Source organism: Falco punctatus (genome assembly GCF_963210335.1).
Source record: "Falco punctatus genome assembly, chromosome: Z".
NCBI lineage: Eukaryota > Metazoa > Chordata > Aves > Falconiformes > Falconidae > Falco > Falco punctatus.
The window spans coordinates 34,250,034-34,273,173 of NC_137586.1; the positions used below are offsets into that span (position 1 = coordinate 34,250,034).

Sequence of the window (23,140 nt, forward strand, 5' to 3'; positions counted from 1 at the left end):
CTGACCAGTGTATTTGTTTCTCTACCTACTGCCCTTTTTTGCCTTTTATCTTCCTTGTGATACATGACGTCATGACTTTTGATTTTTCAAAGTTTTCTTATGAATCCAGTGTACCAAAGGATTCTATTGTTCTCCCAAACACATTCTCAGAAACACCAATAGTAGCTTAAATTAAAGAAAGGAGAACAGATGAGCATTAGTATGTATAAGCAGGAACTAACCAAATAGAACAGCTCATTCCTTAAAACTCAAAGAATAGAAGGGGTTAAGAAATTGTGTTTTCACTGACAGTCAAGTCCAGAGCACAGTAAAAGTTCTGGCAGATACTCTCTCAAAGCAAGGTGGACTTTCACAGCCTGGCTACTTTATTTCTGTGTGTGTTACCAATTAGTAGCTGCCTAAAATCATTATCCATAAATTAGAACCCAAGCATTAAGACATCTAGAGGCTGCTGCACATTTGCAGCCAAAAGGTGGTTCCAGCTGATTCCCACTACGCCACTTGAGTCACCATTGCCCCTAGAGATGGCCATTTTCTGTTGTTGTTTTGAATACACATGGTGATCTCAGCTCTTGGCTCAAAAATTTCTGCATTCTTTTGTAAGCTCCTACACAAAGGCTTTTTTTGCTTTAAAACAGATGCTGAAGGGACTGTGTCATTGTCTCAGGAGGCTGGGCTACAGAAAGCCAGATGCCTGAAGAGAGACTGATGTCCTTGTGATAAGTGTGGAAGCTGCGTCCCTGCTCTTCTGGGAGACTCTGGGGAGTGCCTCCCCATGAGCCACCATCTGTGTGGCGAGTTCACACACGGGCTGGCTCACTGACAAGAATGAGCCAAGTATGTTCCGCAGTGAAGGGCTGCTTTCATGCATGTACTTTACCAGTCTGTGACTCCACGTATTAGCAAACAGAGCAAATCTTCCAAATAAGTAGTAGTAATCTGGACAAGCTAGGCCTCCAATCCTCTCAATTTTAACAAAGGAGAAAGTATTCATTTGCTTTGGATGAATACATCACATCCAGACCAGGTAGATGGATGCCGGAGGGACAGAGAAAGGGACTTCCTCAGAGATGATCCAGTATCACATTACTGCTTTTATCATAGACTTGTCACTTATAATTACTGACATTTATTGAACCCCTTCCAGTAAAATGGTCTAAGAACAGAATATTTATCTTCAGGATGGCAGAGGAATGAAGGTCATAACCAGTTTTGAGAACTGCCAGACAGTGACAGGTTGCTCACACCATTTCTCCCTCCTCCCACCACCTCATAGTTGACATTAGGTGGGAAATCTGGTCTCCCAGCGAGATTTTAGCTACATCACGTTTTACCAGAATAAGGCTGGATCTGTTCTTTTAAGATTTGTTCACGTGACTAATACCAGCGTTGCCAGCAGGACCATTAATACAGATGAGCATTACTCCACACACAAGATGTACTGGATTAAGTCCTTACATGACAATACCATGGCAACTCCAGTCTGGATTTGCCCAGACAAACACACTAAGGAAGCAATAGCTAGACAGCTGGCAGTAAAATAAGAAACAAAATAGAAAAAACAAACTGCCACTCCATATTAAGTAGTGCTGGTAGGATGTTCCACGCCTGCTGTTTAACAACCCACCTTTACCATCTCACATGTATTTGGCACCCTTCTCAAATAAAATACATACTGAATCTATACTGAACAGTTAGGGCACAAAAACCCCATCACTGGTCAACTGAGCCTATGTGTAGGTACAATTTTTACAAGTCCTAATAAAAAAGTACACCATGGTCACTGCTGGTTAACTTTATGCAACAGTTTGGCTGTCTCTTCACAATGAAGAAAGCTTCATTTTGTACTACACTTGTAGGAACAGGGAGAACCCAGAACTGTTTTTCTTCCCTCAGAATGAAGTTGTCTAATATTCTTTTCTCTCTACTTTTAAATGCACTTTAGCCTACCCAAGTTATTAAGCATGAATATACAAGATGAACACAGCTACACAGCATTCTGTCAGAAATTTTCAAAGTTTTGGAGGGTAACATCATCAGATACAGGCCAAACACAAGGTACCTGCTATTTCTTACCTTAATCGTTTTTTTATTTACCAAAAGTTAGCATTTGCCAGCATCTCCTAAACTCTGGAGAGGCTTGCAGGAGTTGTCTGGCCAGCATCTATTCCCTGCCACCAGGAGGTAGTGATAAATTGCAGAGCACTGTCACTGATAGCATCATCTTATTGCTACATCCAATACTGGAGAAGAGTATTTGCTTGGAATACCACCTGAGATGACCAGCCATGCCATGATTTTTATCATAGTCCAGTCTGGTAATTCTTCAGCAATTTTGCTCAGTAATCATGAGTCAGGCCATGACTTAGTAACTGAGGAGAAAAATGTTTTCAAATACTTTTGGGTAAATACAATTCCAGCTCAAGGCAAGAAGGTTCGAGTTTTTCTCAGTTTCCATAAGGAATGGTTCTCACAGTAGGAAGGGCAAACATTTGCAGCTTACCAGAATTAACATCACCTGCTTGTTATCAGTAAAATGCAAAATTAAGCATGTGCAGTGTTTTCTGCTATCGGTTTTCCAGGGCCGCTGCAGGATCAGAAAGACAGCACTGCAGTATGTGATATTTGGACATTTTTCCAAGGAACGGAAAAGGCCAGAAAAGACACCTCTCAGGCTGTGCCTAATGAGGGGAATACAAACACATCCTTCAAGCACGAGACTAGCAGCAAGCCAAACAGCAGGGAAGGGCAAAGAAAAAAGCATGTTTTGCATCAGCACTGGGAAGAAACTGAACTCACTTTCCTGAGATCTCTTCTGACTCCTGAACTCTGATACCTCATTTACTCAAATTGTCCTGTGTGAAAGAGGAAGGATAACAAACGAGATCTCATCAGCTAGCTGGGTTTCAAATCATTCAGTGGCCCCACACTAATAACACACATCAACAGGATGCAGGCAAGGCCAGCACAGAAAGTAGTTCGGACTACATTCTTCTTGTGCCTCAAGCTTTGAGTCTGGCTCCCAAATGCTGGGGGCAACACACAGACACCCAAAACTGTACTGCAAAATGCAATGTGTTGAGAGATAGTCCAAGCATGGGTGGCACATTTTTCTACCACAGTGCAAAGCCCCACATACATACTGCATGTTCTGGACTGAGTCTTTGCCATATTCGACCTAATTAGGAGAAAGCTCCCCAAACCTAGAGTCTCGAGCATCATCTTCTCAACAGCCCAGCCCAGAAAACAGATTGAGTTAATGTGTTTCATCACAAACTTCAAACTTTGTCCACCCAAATATTTTCATTGGGTTATCTTTTTGTTTTGGGGGTGGGGTGCACAGTGGGGAGGGGGCAGAGGGGAAGAGGAAGACTTACTTCAGTATGCAGGTATCTTACTGCACCTGCTCAGCCATAGGGAGTATAAGTGAAATGTCCAGCAAGTAGGAAGGGTGAAAGAGGCACACCTCAAATCCATCCTGGCTGTAATCTGCAGTGACAACTTTCTGCTATGGATTTACAATAAATTGACATTTTTTCTAATTTACTAGTATATTTACAGGTCCAGTTTTTTAACATTCCTTGTAGGAATATAGATACTTTTTTTTTTTAAAGAAAAAAAAAAAAAAAAAAAAAAAAAAGAGGTATTCCTGGGACATACTGGGGCGCATGGACTAGTCAATACAGCTACAGTAATTTAAGAAGATTGATTTATTTGTTTATGCCTATGTTGTAATATATTCTACCTGCTTTTCTATTACAGGTATTTTAATTCAAACTTGGTCACTGCCATTTATATATTTTAGGAAATTTCTAAAAAAGTGACAGTGGAATGCATAGAGGTCAGCTAAAAATATTCCAGACAAATTAAAAAATCAAATGAACAGGAATGCATCATGCATTGCAACTTCATTTTAACTAAACAGATCAATGGTGTTCTGTCTGTAACCTCAGCATGGAAGGTAACTAATATACAATAACAAATCAATGTCCCTTGAATTTTCTGACAGTTTAACTGATGCTTTCAATGGGGATCATTTGCACTGGTTTAGTAGGAGACAAGAAAAGCTGTTTGCCTCAATTAATTGTAAACCAAGAAAACGGAGCATTATTCATACACCTAGACACAAGGAAGACCCTAAAGTAGCTTTGAGAAGGAAATACTATGTTCAGTTAAACAGAAGCTGCAACGAAATGAATATTTCATACCACTGATACAAATTGGTGTGTATAGCCCTCCGTAATTAGTTTGTCAAATATAATTTATGTGGTAGCCTTAAAGTAACATACAACAGCCACTAGTAACATGCTTGATTCTTTAAAAAGTGCTTGTTTCATGTGAAAGATGACTTTTGTTTTGGTTTGGGTTTGGGTTTTTTTTTTTGGTTTGACACTTACTTAACAAATCTTCCTTTCAAAATCCATCGAGTGTAGTACCTGCAGGAAATAAATTAATTTCCTAGAAGAACAGTATTGTCCTTGTATTGCATGTGCACGTTCACATGCCGGTATCACTGTGCTACACAGGTGATCAAACCATTTGACTGTAAACCATGGAAAAAGTACTTCCATCAAGTTCTGAATACCTACAGACTGGTAGATTCCAGCAATAACTTTGTTGGCCCAATTCACTAGAAGAGAAAAACCTTTTCTTGTTCTAACCTGTGATATGTGACTGAACCAAAGAAGGAAAATGCGATTTCTTAATAGATACAAGCTACCAGAAAATTTAAAGTCAAATGAGAACCCTTTTTCCTGAAAAAAAATCCCAATCCTAAACAGAAGAAAAAGATCCATGTCATGTCCCTCAGATGTCATTTGTTTCTTTAATAATGAAATACAACATGAGTAATTAGTTCAAGGAGAGGCAAATACATAGGTGTAGACAGGCATATATAGATATTTGTGTTTGTTTATGCACATGAAATAGGCATAAATCAACATTTTATGAGATTTTCATTATTCAAAAAATACCTGGTGGAGCTGAGTGGCAGTTTGACATCGAATTGAATGTTGGGGAGAATTTACTATTAATTCTGAAAGTGATCTGTGCTGTGGACAGGAAAGAAAAAAGGCAGTTAATGTAATAGAATGTTTTAAATGGACCATGCAAGGAGTCAAATAATACAAATACAATAGGGAAACCACACTGATTGCTTGAAAAATCCACGCAACCTACACTAAAATGAACAATCACCACAGCAATTAACCTACCACAACAGTATGAACAAACACTGCATAACACATGCTGTAGGACAATGCCACAAGTCTCGAAGAAAAGCAATGTCAGTGAAATAATTACCTAGTAGAAATCACTTTCAAGAATATCAGGAGTGCTTTAATGCTGAATACCTCCCCGTTCCCTGGGAAATAAAAGTTAATATGCAAAGGCCTGGGTGTACACAGAATTTTCTGAGTGCTCCCATCTGTCTTATACTAGTAACACAGGTCGTGTTTTGAGAGCGTAAGTGTGCCACTGAATTCAAAATGATCTGAGTTACGGCCGTCATTGAAACTGTGTTTGGCAATACATCATGTTAATCGACATTTTGTTTTCACACAGCAGCGGGAAACCGCTTCTCAGAATGGGCAGGCTGCTCAAGTTAGATTGAAAGATCTGGAGCTGAACATTTACATGAACAGACTATGGTTCCACATTAAGAGTCATCTCACCGAGTTGTTCTTTAACGTCCAGAATCCAAACCCAAGACCAACAGCTCTTGTTTTCTTCTACCTCAGCCTGTAAGAATGAAAAAGGTTAAACATACAGCATTTTGAATATGTCATGTTGAATTCTGTGAAGCATGTACCAGAATTAATCCATGAGTTCCTACCTGTTAAATCCAAACGTGAAACCTTTCTTGGTGCAACAGTCTGAACTCATGAGTCTGTATTAACATAATATGTCTGTCACAGGTAACATAAATGCATCATTAGAGAACAGTTACAAATTAAGTGATGGAAAAAAATCAAGCAGTACAAAAGGGAAAAAAATGTTTTTTATAGCCGCAAATCACCAGGTTTCAAAAATACCATGAGGGACTGCCAGAGTCGCACCAGCTGCTTTTAATACGTGAAGCCGGGAAGACTTTGATAATAACTGGTAAAGTACTAACAAGAAGGAGATAAATCTGAAGAATTAAATAACCAAAAGAGAGAAAAAGAAGGGGGGACAGGGGGGCGGGGAGGGGCTGGGGGTAGAGAAAAAGAGGGGGTAGCCTATTTCCATAGAACAATTTTTAAGTAAAAATGGCAGTTATTGCCACCTGACTCGTTACAGAAATCTGCCTATTAACACGGTCAGAGATAACAACTCCTAACATATTTTTGCTGACCCAATATGTCTACTGTTGTTTCCGCCCTGAACTCATGTATTACGAGCTTGCTTCAAGCAATGTGTTTTCAGCAGTCACACAGTTCAGACATTCAGTGTATTCAAGTCTGGCAAAATTTTGCAAATAAGTAACAATTCCTTAAAAAAAAAAGAAATCTTTATTCAAGTTGATATTTACCTTTTAAAACAACCTTCTTCTGGGTGACTCTGGTTGGGCCTTCATAGCCCTATGAAAAGACCCTGCAGGCAAGACAAACACAACTAAAAAAATATGAAACAGCTGTTTCTCAGTTGACACACACAAGAGAGATAGGATTCAGGTCTTCTTGCCACCCTGATAAGGCACTCAAACATCCTTTGCTGGTGAGGCAAGCATTAGTGACATGGGTAGGGGAAAAGAGCCAGTGCCTGGAGCTCCCTAGACTTGATCCTCAGTGCTGCTGAGCTGCCTCTTCCACCAGCTCCATCCACAGGTTTTACACTGATGACTTAGTCACACCAAGCAGTCCTTAGAATGACCCTCTCTGCTTTCTTTCATTAGACCTTACAGTTCTCATGTAGGTGCTTTCCCTCTGGCATCCTCGCACAGCTGATGATCCTGTTCCAACCACCCTCTCTCTGTCTGTAATGTTACCAACCTTATCTCTCAGTAGATATTTTTTCTGCTCATCCTTGCACCCTCTTAGTGCTCTTACTTCTCTGAGACAGGGTTGTGCAACTAGGTGGGATCAGAGCTAGACCCTCATCTACTAGGGATCCCACCTCAGCAGCAAGGGTTACTGTGAGCCAGGGATCAGTCCTCCTCTGGAATAGGCACCTATCCCCAGAACACGGCACACTTTTCTTGTGAGTGTCAGTAGATGCATACCCAGATGTTTGCTTCCAGAAATCCTATCCGGAATTTTCTTCACTAGCTCAGGGGAAGTCAGACCCGGGAGTAACCAGAGAATCCCTTGGTGAGTGAATATGAATTGACAGAAACCAGGCCAGACTGCACACTGCTCTTACTTAGGCAGAAGAGTGACCCCAGGGCTTGAATTCAGGTTTTAGGAACTGTAAAATGTACGCCCCAGACAAAAGGCAAAAGTTTTTTGCATAACACAATGTTATTATTTACTTTACCTGGCAACCAAGACTGCATTAAAAGTTCAATGAGCTGTCTGTTTTAGAGAGTTCAGATCTGCAGGAACAATACACAGTCAAAATGATTACAGGTAGGAGTGGCTGTAGTTTTTTTCTGCTGACTCATTTGACTCTCTCAACTTCCTGATTCCTAATCTTCTTTTCTTATTATTTTATTGCTTACACTGTCCCTTTTCATGCATTTAATGTTCTATTCTGTAAAAAGACTCACAAGAGACCTACTTAAATAAGCCAAGAGAAGAGAAGAAAATCAGTTACCTGCTAAAGTTAAGATTTAAGAGCAATGAACTCAGCAAGGCATACCTGTGTAAACCTAAATGTGTGAATAGAGTTCAGTGAAGCTAAAGTGCTTCCATGAATTGGAGATAAATTTCCACAATCTCATGGGTTTATTTAGGCATCTTATTAACCTTGAAATTAATGGGAAATCAATTGAATTCAGAATTGCTCCATCCCTAAATCTGTACAAGGAAAGCAGGCTGGGCATAGACAATAATCTAAAATCGGTATCATGTAGATAATGGGCCCCCCATTTAGTACGATCCTAGGTGGGAGCTGCTATCTTTTGGCTATTGATCCCTGTGCTGTTTTAGTATTAACTAAGAAGACTTGCATAAACAAACATTCAAATCCTACACACCAAAACCATCAGACTGAGTGCATGTGCAGACTGCCTGTGAAATGACAGGCATGGTTTCCTTTCCCTGCCAGTGATGCTGCTCTGAAATGTAGTTAGAAACAGATGCGTTCACAAGGTAAATTTCAGGGTGATTCTGCCTCTAAGGAAATGAGTAGGAAGCATCAATGGTTTCCTCTTCACAAGACTTTCAGATTCTTCAGTGGGAGGCACAGCAAAGCCTTGGACAAAATAAACCCAGAAAACTGATTTTCTTGGGTTGGATTGTCTCTTCTGCCCCAGTGGAGATGTCTCAGATAAAGCACCTTAAATTACACTGAATAGTTGTGTTTAAGCAGCTCAGTTCCACCTGTACCTTTTTATCACTGATTTTTAGCAGATAGGTACATTTTTCCATGATTCAGAGGAAAGAAACTTCTTTAGTTTGGACTTAAGCTAGAAACTGCCAAAGCACTGAGACCTTCAGTTGAGAAAAGGAAAACAGACTCAAGACAAAGTTATACTCAGTTTCATGAGTGTGGGAGAGGGACAGACCAAATCCTTCTATGACCTCCTTTTCAAAAGCACAGTGCAGTAGCTAAGCATTAAATAACAGCTCAATAGTTTTCATCAATGCAGCAAAATAATTATCTGTGGAAAGTTATATAACCTCCAACAAACAAGGGCAGAGATCAAGATATTATTATACATGGTCTGTAAGATTCCCTCCTGCATGAAATAACTTCTTGGATAGAAAAAACCTCATCACCTCTACAGTGCTGGACACAAATTACCTATTATTTTAGCACAAGTTAAGATTCCTTCATGCAGAGACTAACAGGGGAATTCGTTATACAATCCCATTGGTTATTCTACTTCTCTGCAACAGGCATATCCGTAATTCCACCTTGAACAAACAAACTGCATCCTTCTTTATTTCAGGAACCAACTTGAAAGAGCTACTTTTTGTTCTTTAGTTGAAACAAAGTACCATGGGCCTATCCCAGTCTGTTCCACTGTCTTGACTTTCCTCTGTTTCCTGGCATGTGTAATTACTGTCCTTTTTAACTGAAGAGATACCAGGGCACAGTTAATCAAACTGATTAGGATCCAGGTAGCAGTCAAAGATCCAGATATGAATAAAGGGCTGAACAATGTGTCCTTGCAACAGCAGCTGTGAGTTTCAATTATTAACCCATCACCGATACTATATTAAATAGATCATTACTGTTCTCAGCAACCATAGCCAAGTCACCATCACATGGCAATTGTAAATGCAACTTATCTGAGGACTACTATTTACCTGGCTCTGTATGTTACATCTTCAGGGTGGATATGGGAAAAATTCTGGCACAACTTCCTATTTCTTTGGAGTGTCTCAGCTGAAGAGGTTTTATTTTCCTCTTGCTGAGATTCTGCAGTTCTGACACTAAGCAGCAGGCTTCCCAGCTGAAATGCTGCCTCTTCTAAACCCAGCCAGAGTATCGCAATCAGGCTGAGAGCAGTCAGGATTTATTCTGCTCAGCCTGGGAATTCCCAATCAAGTGTGTGCAGAGTAGTAAGTGCTTTCGTATATTCCAGAGCTGAAGGACCTAGAACAAGGGCAGGGGTTCTGTCTTTCAGAAGGCCTCTGACAGGATTGGGGCATCTCTGCAAGCTACATGGATAATCCCATTTTAAGCCTAAGGCTGCAAGCTGACAAAGAGAAATGTTTGGATGACATGTTTCAAATGCTTTCCTGACAGTCATTTCCCACCACCTCCCTCCCAACCTTGAGGTCCTGACAAATTGCAACTGCCTCTTAGGCTAACAGCTTGGCCACACTGGTAAAGTACAACATATGGAAAATTCCCAAAGAACTAGAAAGATTAGAGCTCCCACCACCACTCACATTTGCGTACTTACTTGAAGCATAAGGTCACAGGATTCAAGCTTAAGAACATTTACAATGGATTTTTTAGCCTATATCTGTGATTCATTTTCTATGCCAGCCATATCAAAACCAAATCCCATCTCAGTTTGTCAGGAGCTGACCCAAAGTTTTTGAGAACCCTAGATATGACCAGCAATTTTTAAACTGTGCTTCAAGATTCCTTGAGTATTTTGGCACTTTTCTTGTGATGATATTCTCAAGACCAAATACAGCTTCCCTTGTCAAATCTTCATCAGATCCAGTATGTTGTAACAAAGTTTTATGTTTTCCCACTTGAATGCTTTATTGAATCACATTGCTTCTCGTATTACAGTCCTTTCCAGTCCTATTTACTATTAATTTACTATTAAGGGGGAAGAACTGCATCCCATTTTTACACTGAACATCTTACAGTAGCTTATGTAGTTTAGATTTGCTAAGCAATTTATATAGCTTAGTAATTCTCTCCTTAACATTAGTGATGCAATTAGTAAGCAACACAAGCAGTATCACACTATATAAGGCGCCAGCCCAAAGAAAATTTCAGTACTTTGTGTAGAGCAGGACATGATATCCTTTGTCTTTAAGGCAGCTGTGAGCTGTCCCCTGATAAGTACTCCAGTAGTGCTGTTGGTAAACAGCTTAGGGTCAGCCCTTTTCCTTACCGTGCTGGGAAGCAACGTGTTCCTGAATGAAAAGTATTGCATGCCTACCCAGACAAAATTATTCAAGATTTTGGATCCTGAAAGGACTGAGGTTCATAAACTAAACGGGCTGAAGGGTGGGTGAGGTGAGGGGTAAGATCTAAGAAAGCAATTTGGTTAACTAGTGTAGGTGGCTAATTGACCTGTAAGCAGCCTACCTGATCTTTCCCATATTTTTGCACAGAGACATTTGGTAATCTCAGTGCACGTACAGATAATTAAATATTTAGGCTCCTGTGAGTCAGAGCTCTTCTAAGTTAAGAAAGTGCCATTTTGAATAAAATTCCTCCTTTAAAACATCCTTTTACACATGTATATAAACACACACACACAAAATATGTATTTATATATACACACACAAAATCTCTCAGGAAAACAATATACTCTGATAGTTTCTAGAGCTAAAATAGTTTTGCTGTTTCTTTGGTCTCTTTGGCTGAACTAATTTTATCATCTGTATTCTCCAGTGGAGAATGTGGAGCCATGTGGAAAGGATCTGCTTCTGTCGACATCTTCCTGCACATCAAGTGTGACAAGTGGCAAGTTCTCCCTTGTCCACGAGATGTGTTTTGTGGTCACTGTTGTTTTTTGAGGGGACAAGGGGAATGGGGCCTGGGACCTCAGATCACCACAACCAACATCAGCACCTTCTTTTTAACTTTACTCACAGATCACTGCTTATTTTCAGAATGCCAGCAGTCACTGCATGGTGCCTTTCTGTGCCCCATGCCTCTGCTCCCATTGCCTCTCTGAAGGAGCTGTCCTGCCAGGTGGCAAGCCCGTGACAGTGCATGCTGCTTGTCATCTGTCCTACTGCACTTGATGCAGCCCTGCATAGTCAGCACCACTGCCATGTGACCTGCCTTTGACCTGTTGTGCCCTGCGACGCAGAGCACCACAGGATGGGATCTCTGGTGACACCAAAAAGCAACACTGCTGATGGCAAATGTGCATCAGCTGATGGGTTAGACCAGTCCTGTTTCTCCGATCCAAGGTGTAATGCCTTTTGAACAGAAGCAAGCGGTCCACACGTTTTCCCTGGCAAGTGGAGACCGTTATCTGTTCCTCTTCATTCCCCTAAAGGAAGAAGTATATAGAATATGTTTGAAATTATCATTATAACTTTTGAGTTTTCACAGTGTGTTAAAATGGAACTCTTGCTTGCAGTAAACAGTAATGATGTAATAAAACAAAAAGGAGAAAAGCTTTAATAACATGCAAATATGTATGTATGGCAGTGAACATTACGAGAGCTCCTGAAAGCAAACACTTTGAGGGGCTTGGAATTAGAAGAAATTATTTGGAGGTTTGTAACAATTAAGTGTGTGAGGACCATCTGACTTTAAAGCACTGTGAGAGCTAACAGCCATTTTGTGCTCAAGAGACAATGAGACATTGCAATTTGCTTTATATGGCTCCACGTTTCTGTATATTGCATCCAACAGCATCCACGAGGATAAATACAATTAAATACAATTAAAAAACCCACACACACATATAATATATATACTATACATGCTTTTATATATACATGTAGTGTACATACTATTATATACTATATTTACACAGCAGTATACTATACTGTAAATATAGTACATATATATACCACATGTACACCAAATATACACTGGATATTATATGTATTATAAATAAACATTATTGTATTCAGTTTGTGTGGGAAGCATTTGGTGAGGTGGGTGTACAGGGGTGGCTTCTGTGAGAAGCTGCTAGAAGCTTCCCCCATGTCCAATGGAGTCAATGCCAGCTGGCTCCAAGACGGACCCGACACTGGCCGAAGCTGAGCCCACCAGTGACCGTGGCAGCGCCTCTGGGACAATCCATTTAAGAAGAGGAAAAAAACCTGCACAACAAATGGCGGCGGAAGAGGGGAGTGAGAACATGTGAGAGCAACAACTGCAGACACCCAGGTCAGTGCAGGAGAGGGGCAGGGGGTGCTCCAGGTGCCAGAGCAGAGATGCCCCTGCAGCCCGTGGTGAAGACCATGGTGAGACAGGCTGTGCCCCTGCAGCCCATGGAGGTCCATGGTGCAGCAGGTCTCCACCTGCAGCCCGTGAACGACCCCACATGAGAGCAGGTGGGTGCCCGAAGGAGGCTGTGACCCCATGGGAAGCCCATGCTGGACCAAGCTCCTGGCAGGACCTGTGGATCCGCGGATAGAGGAGCCCATGCTGGAGCAGGTGGCTGGCAGGACTTGGTGACCCACGAGGGACCCATGCTGGAGCAGTCTGTGCCTGAAGGGCCGCGCCCTGTGGAAGGGACCCACGCTGGAGCCTGTGGGAAGGACTCATGTTAGAGAAGTTCATGGAGAACTGTCTCCCATGGGAAGGACCCCATGCTGGAGCAGGGCAAGAGTGTGAGGAGCCTCCCCTGAGGAGGAAGGAGAAGTGGCAGAGGCAGCGTGTGATGAACTGACTGTAACCCCCTTCCCTGTCTGCCTTGTGCTGCTGGTGGGGAGGAGGTAGAGGGGCTGGGAATGAAGTTAAGCCTGGGAAGAAGGGAGGGGTGGGGGGGAGCTGCTTTTAAGTTTGCATTTTATTTCTCATTACACTACTCTGATTTGATTGGTAATAAATGAAATTAATTTCCCCAAGTCGAGTCTGCCTTGCCCGTGATGGTAATTGCTGAGTGGTGTCCCTGTCCTTATCCCAACCCACGCGCATTTCGTTGTATTTTCTCTCCCCTGTCCAGCTGAGGAGGGGACTGAGAGCAGCTTTGGCGGGCACCTGGTGTCCAGCCAGGGTCAACCTGCCACAACTATACACTATTACATAGTATATATATTTATATATAACTATACATATATTTATATATCCCTCACACCTCTAAGTCAAAAACCTAATTCAGGATTTGCATCTTACTACCTTAGAAATACTGAAGTGAAAACACAAGGAGTAACCTGTGGTTTTGTGACTACTCACAGAGAAACAGTGGAGAGGAAAACAGAAAATATACCCTCTTCCTGTGATGTCTCCATTAAACAAATGAAGCATAAGATGCAACATCAGAAGGTACTGATCTCAGAGGCAGCAATCTAATGAAGATTGTTCCACTTCACTAGATCTTCCCTAAACGGTTCCAGCAGTGTCTCAGTAATACCTTTACAGCTAATGAGGGCAAAGTGACACACAGAGCTAACAGCCCTTGAAAAACTCTTGCTGCCATGTTCAGCAGCTGTTGAAAAGCACAGAAACTAAGGGAAGGGTTGGAAAGCCACAATTTGTGTTAACCTAGCACAGCCCACTGGCCCTTGTCCCGTGTATCTGCAGCTACCATCTGTGAAACGCTGCCCTGCATCAGAGCACAAAGCCCATTGTCTGAGCAGGATGCGAAACTCAGTGCATGGCAAGGCCAGGCTGGAGCACAGCGCTTGGAAAGTCCTCTCACCCAAGAGTGGCATGGCACTGGTCCCCCTCAGGGAAACGCAGTTTCAGACTTTGGCAGCATTGACATTCTGCACTACCTCTACCCGCTGTGGGCAAAACAGTGCTGCCCACTTAATCTGTCTGAACCCTCTTGCTCATTCCTTCACCATCTCTGACATTCTGGCTAAAGCACACAGTATTATTCCAACCCACAAAGCTCTAAATAAAATTCATGCTTTGCTGATTTCCCCATTGCTCCTCTCTTTAGCATTGCAGCTTTCCTGGATACAAAAGACAGGCAAGCACACCTCAGCAGCTCTGCATTACAATCTTGTATGTGAACCTCATTCCCTGTACAGTCCTTTAAATAAGTTAGAATTCTTGATAGATTCAGTGTAATTGGTAGTAAGTATAGGTCCTAGGTCCAGTTCAAAGAGAGGGTGATTAATCTTTGGCAAAAAGCCAGGAATGCCATGTCCCAGGTGCTCTTTATGATTCAACATAGTGGCTTAATACATTAAGCTGAGGACTGGTTTATCAAATTGCAGTGGCCAAGTAGTAACTTGGAGAGAGACTCTACATGTTGTAGAGATTTTTATTTCAGTGGCGTTTCCTAAATAGCACCTAATATTTCCTCCCTAAAACATGTGCAAAGAAAAAAGTATTTTTTTTTTTTAATACCCATAAAACATGGAAACATCTGTGTTGAGGACTAAAGCACATACTTCAATCTCATCACTCAAATGCTGTTCAATTTAAAAATGCACAAGCTTTACATAAGCCACAGCTCAGTTCCTCCCTATTCGCACACAGCCTCTTACAAGCAAACACACTCATTATGTGCTTCATGTGAAACAAGTTAGACTCAGACCTCAGGTGAACACTATCTCTCTTTATCAAGGCACAGACATCGTAATAACAAATCTGTTGGTTAAAATGGTTTCCAAAACTATCAACAATTTTGAGTGCTAAAAACTACTGTGTATTGCCAAAACTTTATTGCAAGTGTATATATTTTTGTCTGGGTTTTCCTGCATTAGCACTTCAGTCTGGATCAGGAGTTTACTGCTGAAGTATGATATTGACCATACTAATTCACTTCATGTAGTGAATCACCCAAACTGGACACTTTTGGAGGAGACTAAAGCTGAAACTGTGCCACAAGAACACATTAAATTGAGAATAACTACACTGAAAAATTAGTATGATGGATATCTCTTCAGAAGCAACATTTCAACCCTAAGAAATTCATTTTTTTGGAAATGTGTACCTTGTCAATGTGGTCTCCAGTTTACTTGCATTTCCTGTTGGGAGTGCCTCTCCAAATCTCCTAGAACAATCAAGTCACAGCTGGACAGCATTGTGGCACATAAATCTCAGCAAAGTCAAGCCATCGGAATAAACTCAACTGGTAGCTGTGCCTATATTTAACTGTATGACTTCCTCAGGATGATAGCTGAAGCCTCTATCAAAACTGAAATAAATTCCTCAATACCATCACGTTGCCTGGAACAGCAGACAGTCCTTACCTTTTCTGTAAGACTTCTAGCTTCTGTAAGACTTTTCTGGCAGTTTTAAATCCTATTTGTCCCAGATAAATACAAATATTTAGTAAGGATTTCCTTTATATTCTATTGAGGTATTTGAACAAGCTTCTCCATAAAGTTCATGAATTTACACCTTTAATTGGTGTAAATGGATTCATATCAAAACTACATTTTGGCTTAAAAAATGTACATTTGGGTTCAAAATGGGCACTTGCTTTGGCCTCCTGAAGGCCAGGGAGCCCTGATGCCACCCACCAGCCTGATCATTCCATAAAGCATTTGGATAGTTTGTCAGTAATTTTTCCATAAAAGTAGTTCCAGGGGATGTTTGCAGCATGACTGCTGGGAACTTTCACTGAGAGGACAGTAAGGGGTATGTTACTTCTAGTTGGTTTGTCTACCAGGTAAGTTTATGCTTTACAAATCTTGTTCAGATCTGCCCTGCTTGATTTAACCACTAATGCAAAGACAGCTGCTTAGCGTAGTTGCCTTAACTTCAGTTACAGGTTCTATCTGCTAAAGTAGTAATTACAGGTCTGGAAAAAGCAAGGAGGGAGACAATAATTATACAGATGGAGAAGGAAGATTTTCCAGCTGAAATTCAGATTTATTTCCCCACATCACCTAGTTTAGGAGCCCGACAATAACATTAGCCTTCTTTCAGACTGACCGCTGCTTGCTTTCAGCTTGCCTCATCTCTTGTCTGAATGCCACAGAGTAACCTGAAGACAGTTTTTCAGGGTGACAGCAATTTGCAAAAGACACCTCCTGTTGTTTTATTTTGGTGGTGTCCCTGCTTAATCTTAACTGGGCTTTAGGGACCAGAATACACAAATCTGAATCTCTGGAGCGTCTGTAAGACATATGGAAGACAAAGCTTGCTGTTATAAAACAGAGAGGACATTGTTTTGCAGATCTCCCCACTGACTCTTAAGTGATAAAGCATAATTCTCCCAGTCTACCTGTTGTCAGCAGGAATACCTAGGTAGGAAATTTCTTGACCTTTTTGAGCGACACCTTACTCAGGTGCCCTGTAAGCACTAGAAAAGTGACTATAAAGCACCAGGAAAGGCAATCCCCAGCCTGCTTGTGCCTTTCCTGAGACATGATAGCATAGTGTGTGACTCCTGGAGTTTTCAGTCAGATACCTTTGCTCTTCCTCACTTACTGGGTTGTCAGCAACCACACATGCCACCACTTATGCAGTGTTTTACCACCTGTCTTTCACACACTTTCACTCAGCTTTCTTGGGAACCACATGGGTTGTTGACAACAATTCTTTCTTTTCCAGCTTCCACCTCCCTCCTGTCAAGCACATTTTCCTAATTAAATAATGCTGGGAAGTGTACACAAGCAAACAATTACCCTCACAATTTTGATGCAAGCAAGTTTCAGACCACATGCACAGTGGAGAGGAAGTTCGTTTTAATCATCACTGCTCAAATATGTGAAGTGTAGGTTTAACAATTGTTTTTGGTCAACAAACCATATGGGTTTATTGTGTGACTGGCTTTCCTGGGCTGGGTCTTGAGCATAGCTCCAGCTTTAATAAAAGGCACAGCTGCTGTGACAAAATGGTAGGCCATCTCCCTATTTCTGACACTCTTTCCCTGCTCTGATCCTTCTCCATAGATGAAGACTGTGTTGCCCGTCATTCTGAGATGCTACTGCATTGACGACAGAGCCCCAAATAACAGCCTTAGCTGTCTTTGGGGACTGAATGCAATTAACAAGGAGGATGTGTGACTTTCCAAAAACTCGCAGCAAATAGGTTAAGGAAAATAAATTTGGCCCTCCAGCTCTTGAGGTTCTTTTGTAATGTGTTGCTTCTGATGCCTGTGCGTGTATCATTCTCACCTGGCCTTACCACTTCACCCAGCAGCTGGCCATTGCAACTCACTTGACTGAACTTTTTGCTACAGCACTGTTCCTGGGATTTTGATTAACAGTTAATTCCCATGGCAAAAAGTCAATCACCAAAAAATTCTTCATGCTGATTTAAGAAGCAGTCTTGCATGTAAGTGAAGTCATGCCCAACACTAATGGAACAGCATGTGAAACCAAAGGGGGAACCAAATGCCCTGGGCCATTTTATCATCTGAGGCACAGAGGTGTAAATATGAAAGGTCTCTGATGTAGATTAATAGGCATCACAGGTATGTAAATGACCTCTAAGTTTGGCACACTATAGAACTTACTTGTTCTTAGACCTTAATACAACCTAAAGTGTGACTTTACAACACAGAGAAAACTATTCTTAATTTCTTACAAAAACTCCATGTTCTTTTAAAACAGTTAATTAGAAGAGAAACTTTTAAATACTTTAATATTAAAGATCAGAGGTTATTTACTTGGGAAAATTCTTGCTTCACGTTTCACTACAGATAAGAAATACTATCAGAAAATTAAAAAAAAAAAATCAAAAAAAAGGAAGAAAGTAAAAAAGGAACTAAAGCACCAGACTGTCTTCTCATTTTTCTTAGGCTTGCACTGGTGCAACCCTACAGCTCTCAAGAGTGGTAGCTTGGTTTGTCTAGGCACATGTGTCTTTAATTGCTTCTCCTGCAGTAACTCCAAGTCCTTCACAAAGAATAGCATCCAACAGCACATACTTTTAAAAACAACTACCTCGAATTGTGCATGGGCAACTCAACTAAGTATTACCACCTGTAATAAGCTAAATGCATGCTGTCCTTTGCCTGAGTATATGTTGTATCCCTTTGCCCTTACTTAGGAATCCTCTCAGCTCGGGCCACATGCGGGCTTCTGGGCACAACCTCACTACTGCTTTAAACTTACATGAACAAGATCCTCAGTGTGTTGACAGCAGGTCCCCAAAACAAGGACCCTTCACCCAAAAGACCTATTAAATTACATGACTCTTAGTCTGCAAGGCACCATCCCCCCGTCCCCATGAGGAAAACCAAAACATGGCAACAGCCAAAATGGTGCAGAAAGGTTTCCATGATTCTACCCTAAAAGTTGTATATATACATATGTACAAACACATACACACAGAGGTTTGACATGTCTCTTTATCTTTTCACTTTTCAGCTGCAAGTTAATGAGTGTGAGAACAATGTCCGTATATGCTACTTTAAGAACAATCTTTTATGTAACCCAGATTAAAATTTAACTGGCCTGTTTCTCTATTCAGTACCTGTAGCCTTTTCAATGGGATCTGATAAAGATCAGTTTTGCTGGAACTTGTTTACAGAGCACTTAGAAAAACAGCTTCCCTGCCACTAGCACTTGGAGCAAAACAAATCACAGAACAAATTGCAACATCTGCATTTGAGAATGAAGTATAGCAGTACTATGGACATGCTTAGTATAGTTTCACATGTGCAATAAATAGTAAGGCCAAAAAGGGGCTGGAAGGATTTGTCATGCAATGTCAGTCACTAACCTTGCTTTAGCTGCACTATAACGCTAGTTCACCTTCCAGTCTTGTAGGCAAGTGCTTTGCTGACCTGCCAACTGCAAATAGCTGTTGACTAGTGAAGAATGCCTGAAGCAGGCTGGAAGTTCGATTGACAAACCTTACTCAGCTCTATGTTCGCATAATTGACTCTAGCCACCAGGCAAGTTCAGCCCCCCAAGCTGCAGCCGAGGGACTGGAGCGGGAGGGAAAAGGAGGGCTGCAAAATCTTCATTTAAATTGTGGAGAAACAGATGATCAACCTTCAGTGCTGTTAAAATCTTTTACCTTGTTTAAACATACACCTCTCACGTACTGACAGGAAAAGGTGAATTGCTATAGAAAGTGGTAGGTGATGATATTCTGGATGTACTGTAAGTGGAAGCAAGCCTCAAAGACAGCCCATGCATCTCTTGATAACAGGCTGTCACTTCAGCAAGAGACAGCTTACTGGCCGAGAGCTCACATACACATCAGCCCAGTCCACTGGGAGTTCCCGTGAACTTCTATCCATGACAGCCAAGCCTGCAGTCCTTGAAGTCCCTGTACCTAAGCTGAAGGATGCCTATAGCAAAGCAAGGCCAGTACAGCTGCAAATTTTGATACAAGTCTGTTCAATGTACTTTAACATGCAAGCCACAAGATCCAGATGCTCTGAGCTGATTATTAATCTGTCCTTAAAGAAAAGAATTTAGGTGACATTAATCCAGGATTTCAAGACCTTCTAATTTCCAATTTTACATCCCTGCCAAAACTCTTGAGACATGTTATCAAAGTAAGTTGGGCATAGAAACTATGTTAATGAATAAGAGAAGAATTTGTCATTACCTAGAGAGTATGGAACAAAACACAGGAACACAGTTTTCAGAGATCACCAAGCTTCTTACCTTGCACAGCACCATGCACACCTGTGTATATTTCTCAGGACTGCCAGAAAAACTATTCATGAAAGTGCAGATCAAAAGTACATATGTGCATTAAATGTATGGTTTGCAAGAAGAGTGCAAAACCTATGAAAATGCAATGCACGGCACAAGCAGCAGTAACCCATGCCTTTCTCCCAAAACCTTTTTGTGTTTTCCAATCCCTTAGAAAAAAATTCATATGGTGCTTCTTGAAAGGCTATCAGTAAGCAAGTTGTACCCATATTGCTTTTCAAAATTGAGATTAAAAACATGAGTTCTTGGCTTCTCACAGAGATGGTCAGTAATGATTTCTTCACTACCTTAAACTCTTCTTGGAAAGCTAAAAAAGCCAAGTAATTTTGCAAGGGATAGAGTAAACTTCCAGGAAGTGACAGGCACAGATGACTTTTTACTCTCTCTGCAAATGAGTTCTGTTGAGGATATGTTTTTGGAGGCATAATTTTGGAAAGCATATATCCATAAGGAATTTTTTAGACGTGTATTTTTACCTCAGTTTTGAAGTGTTTATTTTGTGATGCCCAGTATGAAACACTTTGGGTTTAATGCACAGTTTGTTGTAGCTTGTGGCCTTCAATAAAGATCAAATATTTTTTTTAGAAATAATATAGTAATAGAAAGAGGGCTGGAGCAGAGTAACTGTTCATGCTACTTCTATGAGTGGTGGTGGGTTGTTTTTTTTTGCTTGGGAATACCTCACTGAAGACATTTAAAATAAACCAGAATTTAAACTAACTTTCTCCTGATCGAACAATTTCCATTAGGTCGCTGATCAGAGCTGAACATCAATGATGGACTTCGTTGCTTGTTAGTTTTGGAGTGCTCGAGTTTGCTCAAATCTTTGCAACCCATGCTGTTTGAGATTTACCTTGATTCTCTAGTGCTATCTAGTGGCTAGTACTGAAAATGACCAATGCATAGAAATGCAGCTACAAAACAGTCTGCATCTATGGACAAACCTAGGTCCCTTCTCCATAGCTAGTCTGACTTCAAGGTGTGTGTGTGTGTGGCTGGGTACTAAAGACAAATAGAGTCTCCCACATAGCTTCAGCACCCCAAGCTTCCAGTCTAAGTGCCCAAGCTGAACCCAGCAGCTGACTGCATAAACATTTTTCTTGGTCTTGAAAAACCAAAGCAACACCCATGCAGGCAGTGTTACCTTTGTTGGTGGTGGCCTATTTGTACCTAAATGGGTGAGGACTTCACCTCTCCTGTTCCCATTCACTTTTGAACTGGAAATTCACACTAGGGCAGTTCCAGCCAGCTTTCACTACAGAGAAGAGCCAACAGGCAAATGCCTCTGTCTCCTTGCCGCCAGTCACCCAACTTTTTTTTTTTTTTTTTTGTTCATCTTCTCCTTGACATTGAGAGAGAAACCAATTTAATTCCAGGTTGCCGCTTCAGGTGAAAGAGGTTTGCTAGCTTTGTTAACAGGTTTAAGCTCAAGTCTGAGTGTCAATAATACATACAGGTGCATGCGTTCTATCAGCTGGGTAAAACTGAGTACAGTTCCTATATATAAAAGAAGCAGTCCTATGAATGTGAGACCTTTGACATGGGCCTAAACAAAAAGCTCTGAACAGTAAGGAAGTCTGAATTGCATTCATATTTCATGAGGCACTCTTAGTCCCACAAGGACTGCATCATTATCCTAGTCCCAAACATTTCTCAACTTCAAATAGGATTTCATTGCCCTGAAAACACAAACTGGAAGATACTTCATTCTTAAACATATTAGGCTTATAAAAGAGATGTATGCTCACGTTAGGAAAAGATTTATCAGGAATCATGATAATCACAGTTTAACCGAGTTGAAACAGATAATCCCTCTGCTGCAGTTCTTCCTGACATTAAAATACATCAAATATTCACTCCCTTTTTTAAAAATCCTTTGAGACCTATGGATAAAGAAGGATTAGAGTGCTTGTTTTAATTTCTTCCATGAAAAAAAAAAATACCATGCCTGGAAGGAAGTATCTACAGGCTAACAGTTTATACTTACACAGTACTATTCCCCAAACTACACATATATATGCATATATACACACACACGAACACAAAAACTTTGACATCCTCCCCTCACACATAATACCCTCCCCCAACACACACATACATTTAAAGAAATGGGAGCAAGGGTAGAGCAGACAGGAATGGTTTGGCAGCTGGCAAAATAAATCAGTCTGAAAAGTCTCTGACTTCTGAGGGTGGAAAGAACAGGATACCATATGATTGCAAGGAGTAAACTGTAAATGAGTTATTTCTACCAAATGCTAATAATCCATAAATATGCACTTAAGACAAAGGTACAGTTATATTTTTATTTCCAGCTCTAGTGACTGCAATAGGAAAAGTAAAGGCCTTTTTCCAGAGGGAGACTATATACACAGAATTCTGATGGTCAGCTGCCATTTGACACAAACAAAAGCCAAGTTGTACCTAAGGAGGTAAGGCACAGACCAAAAAGAGAGCGTGCTTAGCATAATGGGAAAGTCAGCTCAGTCCAGAAGGCTCCCACCTTGTCTCAAGCAATTTTCTTTCCTGGCCAGGACAGATTTATACTTCTTGCAAAGACTTTGTTAGACATGTAATTTAACGCAAAGGCAATCACTGCTGTTCAGTGTTGTGAAAGGGGTTGTAAAAACTTTGCCAGCAGACTTGCATCCACGAACATTTTTGTAAAGTAATTAACACATACATCTGATTAGAAAACCTCTGATTCTACATTAACAACAAATCTGAGTGGATTACTTCTCCTTATGTATATGCTTAAAAAGGGAAGTTACAATAGAACCGGAGTTAAAGGTAGAACAAATGCAGGGCCTCTGCATAATCTTTAAATTAAAGCCAAGACATTCAAGACTAGATTTTAAAAAGGCCCCACAACCAAAGAACCGAAAAAGCCTTGACTTCTAGGACTGCAAGTCAAGTTTGTCAGATTTAAGGTACTCACCTGTATGCGAACTGAGCAGAGCCAAGCATGCGCTAATCCAATCAGGGAGTGACCCTGGAGCCTGCTATGCCCGGGGTGGGCTTCTAGCCACCACATCTCTCAGAGACTAAGTCCATCAGGAACAGAATCATAGATTTTATCTGCAGGGGACCTAAACCTCAGATTTTCTCATACAGAGAGAAAACTGCAGTTACTCTGTCAAAATGCT

General features: G+C 41.1%; 1 long non-coding RNA gene across 1 annotated transcript in view; it reads right to left on the bottom strand.

The window, feature by feature from the left end:
• LOC308056460 overlaps positions 1-16,279 on the bottom strand; it is a 54,419-nt gene extending 38,140 nt beyond the window's left edge. Inside the window, exon 1 of the long non-coding RNA XR_013924839.1 lies at positions 1-16,279. This exon is cut by the window's left edge and continues 17,570 nt beyond it. This is a non-coding gene — a long non-coding RNA (uncharacterized lncRNA).
• Positions 16,280-23,140: the final 6,861 nt, after the last annotated feature.